Raw genomic sequence first — 5,578 nt, forward strand, 5'->3', positions numbered from 1 at the left:
AAACCCACTTCTTTAATATATAAACTTACATTTTCTAAATTAATGTTGCTTAATTTTCTAAAGTGTTGTGAAATTAATGAGCACAACGGATATGGAGAAAATATAACATAATAATATATAAATATAATAATAATAATAAAATAAAATAACTAAAATTATGAAAATTTAGTGTAAATTTGAAATGGATTTCTTATCAACACTTTTAAGATCTATCAAATGCCACTAAATAGACAAAGTGCCAAGTAGGATGTGCTCTTACATGGACACCAAGCATAAATACAAGACATATGGATAACATGAAGATTGACACATGACTTTTAGGACACTAAGCAATGAGCATCTATTTATTTTTATAATATTTATAATACTCCTCCTTAGATGACCATATATGTATATGCAATATTCCTCGTTAAAATATTACTAGGAAAAATCCAATGAAAAAAAAACTTAGTGAAGGAAAATAATACAAATTTCATATAATATATAGTCCTAAAAAAATACAATATATTTACTTTCCCTCATGAAAACATCACTTTGAATCGCCGCATTCCAATGTTGTGCACCAATTTTTCAAAAGTTGTGGTTGGTAATGCCTTTGTAGATAAATATGTCAGGTTATCTTTCGAACAAATTTATTGTATACACTACAGGAATTATGGCTTCTCCCGACGTCATATTTCGTTGGGAAAGTGTGATTTCCCGACGCATAAACGGTCGTCGGGAGTTTGATCGGGAGAGGATCTCCCGACGAACTTTTGAACGGCGTCGGAAGTTAAGGGGGAACTCCCGACGCTTCGTATACGGTGTTGGGAGTTCCAGGAACTCCTGACGAGCTACAACGCGTTAGGAGTTCCCCCTAACTCCCGACGCCGTTTTAGAGTACGTCGGGGGATCCTATATGCGTGGGGAGTATTAAAATTTAATATATCGTTTGTAATTTTTTAAAATTTGATCTGAAATCCTGTGAAACATATTATACCAAATAAAGATTCACATAAATGAAAATGAAGTCCATTTTATAACAAGTAAAAAATTACAATATCCAAACGAAGTCGATAAACATTCATATCAGAAATACATAAAAGAAATAAAATGAGAACAACATCTAGAACACTTCTCGAACACAACATCTTCAACAATTGTCCCAGCTCATCTTTGAACAGCATTCTACAATAAAACAAAAACATTGAAATGTTATATCGATAAACATTTCAATTTCCTCTATTTTTCAATTTTTGAAAGTCCTATATGATCTTTTAGATTGAAATCTAGTAAAAATTAAATTTTCATGAGAAGTATGTAAGAAGGGCTAGCTTATCTCAAAATAATATTAGTGCATGCATAGGATAATGGAGTAGAATAATAGTAAAGAAATATTCTTGGAAGGGGGAAAGAAATAGAGTCTATCAGTGATAGATCATCGTTGGTAGGCGTCTTTTGATGATAGAGTTTATTAATGATGGAGTCTATTACTGATAGATTTTGTTATTTTGCAATTCTTTAAATATATTGTTGTTCACTTGATTAATACCCCTAAAAGTACCACTTATTGCAATTACCCTTTCTTCTTTTATTCTAATGAGTCCAAGTGGAGAGCTTTCAATTCAAATCCATATCCATTTATGCAAGTTTAGGCCTTAGGAATATTGAAACAACAATTGTTGTGGGCCTTTCATTTCTCTTGATGATAGGATGGGCCTTGATTCTAGCCCAATCCATAGTTGGGGCTCATTGGGCTAACTACCCCTTTGCTATGTAATTTGCTTAAGTCTCCCTTTTAATTCCTTTGTTATCACAAGTTAAGGCTCCCTCTAATTTAATAATAAAAATAAGATCAAAAGAAAAGGAAAAGCACAATTACACATCTTAATTAAATATAACAGTTGAGAATTTCTTATGAGTTTAGGATGAATATAACAGTTGAGAATTTCTTATTCATTGCTTACATTACAAAATTCAATGATATGAATCATATTCATATGCAAGCATGAATGAACAAAAGCACAATTACACATCTTAATTAAATTAAAACAGGGCATAAAATAGTGATCCCTTTAAAGATTTTAAAAAAAGTTGAATTAAATTAACATATGTTTTGTAAGGCATGGTGGAAGAGAGTGAGATTTTAGTCCTTACATGGTGATGGATGATTTAACTATAAAACCAATGTCCACTATTTCTAGTATTACTCTCCTGAACAAGTTTAATATCAAAGAAGTTGGTGCTTTGGTGGAGAAAGTCATTACTTTGGATGTCAATCAAGGTGTGAAGCTGCTGAGGGCATCTTTGCAAGCGAGATTCAGGGAGAGAGCGAGATTCAGGGAGAGAGTGAGATTCATGGAGAGAGCGAGATTCAAGGACTGTGATTGGGCTTTTGAAACATCAAGGCATGGTGGGATGCTTATCTAATTTGTATGAAAGTGTTGAAGTTTTAAATGACATAACTAAAGACATAATTAAACTTTGCTACCATAACTGCATAAAGCTACTTAAGACATAACTAAACTTTGCTACCATAACTGCAGGATAGCAACATACTACACAACTAAATAATTTAGTAATCATATCTAATTTGATGGGTCTCTTCTATGTGATCGTACCATGTCTTCAATCATCTTTTTCATTTCTTCCATTTGTCTCGCATGATCCTCTTGCATTCTTCTCTGAACATCGTCGAGTTCCTTAATCCTCGACTGAGACTGTTGGAAATTGACTCTCAATTCATCCATTCCCGCCTCCGTTCCTTGAGTAGATGACGAGCTTGATGACATGGTACTTCTTCTTTACTTAGGCTTAGAGCCCCAACCTAGACCTTTTAATATCCAGGTCGTCTACCCAAAACCGTCTCACAAATTTCATCCCCTATTAGTGGTTGAGAACCTTCTACAGTACTGGGGCTAGATTGTAATTCCAACATTTGATGCTAGACATAATAACTAAATGGGTAAGAATGAGCGACTAAAGTTAAAAGTGAAAAAAAAATGACAGTAAAGAAAAAAAATGTTACATGTGCACTTTCAGCTGCCTCGTTCACAAATTTGCCACCTTTAGAGTGTGTTTCCCTAAATAGGTCAACACGTCCTATTTCTCGACCCTCTTTTGCCTACAACTCTGCCTGAATTTGCAGGAATGACTTCGATCCACCTACGTGGTCGAACGGTAATTTCTCTCTATTCTTCCGGTTCGTCACAGACACTTCCTACATTTGAAGAAAAAAAATATGTCAATAGTGTGATGTATTAGTAAATTCAGAAAATGATACACACAATAAATATTGTACCTGAAACGCTTCACTCTCGAAGCGGTCACACAAAAAATACCAATCTTCTGGCCTATTTTTAAGCCAAGTAGGCAAACTAGCACATGCTTGCTGAGGATCTCCACACTTTCTATAATGTCTGTGCAAATCTAATCTAAATTCTTTGAATGAGTTTTGCATTTGATGTTCTATGAAACGGTTAAGTCGTTGACTGGCAGATCAAGATCGAAATAAGCCTACAAAAGAGGGAGGGAAGAATTTGCATAGATGATGTTCATGACTGTAAAAGAATAAACTTATAATTATTTACCAATAATTGACTTTTAGCCAATTCTATGAAGTCGTTTGGAACCTCAGCAAAAGTACGACAATATACTGGAAATGCGGATCTCACGGCGACGCTGATGGCATTACTAAAACAAATTGAATGTTGAGATATCGATTTTGTCTCCCCCTCATTTATCACGATTGTGATTCTCCCATGTTTTTGTACGTATTTTTCCACCTCGATGTTCCGCGAATGCTCTCGCTTCTTCCGATTGGATGCTGAGCCACTATCTGAAGAATAAAAAATTTAAAACAGTTTATGATGTATATAAATTAACAAAATATATTTTAAAATATACTAACCTGAAGTATCACCCACAGAAGATATCGTGTTGTCTAGATATAACTCCTGAAATTCTTCATCAGCCTCCCGTTGAATAAATACGTGTAAGTTAGAGAAAAAGAGAATTTAATAAATACATCATTACTCATCATCGTAATCTAATTTAAATTATTCATCAGCACTTGAACTGTTATTGGGAGATAATTGTTCTTCATCATCATCGTTTATGAAGTCATGATCGCCATGTATAGTAATTGGTCTTTCCACAACTATAGGATCAATGTCAACTCTGCATAAAGTAACCTCCTCAATGGTTTCATCCACTCGGACGCCACCAACAATTTCTAGTAAATCTAGTTGTGCGTTTTCAACATCATCCACTTCCGGTACATCCCATATTCGTTTATTTTGGACTACTTGAACAACTTTCCAATTGCTCCATGTTTGATGTCATCAATGTAAAAGACTTGTTGTGCTTGGATAGCAAAGATGAAAGACTCATCTACATACCAAAAGTATGATGTATTGATCGATTTATATCCTATATCCACATGTGTCCTATTACTTTTGTTGTTATCTGTGTCAAACCATCTACACTTCAACAAGAAAATGTGTCTTTTGTTCGCATATTTCAAATCTAATACTTAATCTTCAATACCGTAGAAATTGTTATCCACACTTATGTTCTCACTGATCTCTCCGGCCACTAGGACTCCACTATTTTGTGTAGCTCGACGATTATCACGCTCTACAGTGTGAAACCGTACCCCATTAACAATGCATCCATTGTAAGAGCGCACCTCAGACGAAGGTCCCATTGCAAGTGAAAAGAAATCATCGGAGATATCTTCTCTCTCACGCCGTTGTAGAACTTGATAATTACTTATGCATTAAAAATGAATACGAAGAATGAATCATCCCTCAACCGTTGCCTACAAAATGACTATGTATATCTGAGATTTGAACCAATCGGAAAATTTGCGTTGATGTTTTATATATAAGTCAGAGGCGATTTGAGCTTCACGACAAATTAACCTCAAATGTTGCCTACAATATTTATCATTTAAATTTTATATCAAAGAAGATACCCTAGAATTTAGAAAAGGAAAAGGTTTGAAACGTACTTGCGATAGTCTGTTATTTCTTTACAATTGTTGAGAATGTACCAATGTGCAATACGCTTTTCCTCCACTGATTGCGTGTGTAAAGTTGACGCCCCTAATGGTCGTACCCTCTGCCTAAATAATTCAAATTCACCAAATATCTCGTGATCGGGAATGTTATCACCATTTCGTTCATCTCTATTAAATCTCGTTTCAATCCCACTTAGATATCGCAAGAAAAAGTTCCATGATTCATTCATTGCATATGCTTTCGCTATAGACCCCTCGGGACGTGCTTTGTTCCGTACAAATTATTTTAATGTTCATAAACTTCTTTCAATAGGATACATCCAACTGTAACTAACTAGACCCACCACTTTGGTTTCATATGGTAGATGAACTGCAAGGTGTACCATTGCATTGAAAAAGGCAGATGGGAATATTCTCTCCAATTTACAAAGTATGACTATGATGTCTGCTTCTAGTCTGTTCAAATCACTTACACATATTGTCTTTGCACATAAGTCATGAAAGAATGTACACAACTCAACAATAGCAGTGGATACATTCTTCGGTAGGTATGCTCGAATACCAATAGGGAGTAGT

The sequence above is a fragment of the Benincasa hispida genome, chromosome 3, assembly GCF_027475165.1.
Source record: "Benincasa hispida cultivar pf3 chromosome 3, pf3_genome.v1.1, whole genome shotgun sequence".
NCBI classification, from domain to species: Eukaryota; Viridiplantae; Streptophyta; class Magnoliopsida; order Cucurbitales; family Cucurbitaceae; genus Benincasa; species Benincasa hispida.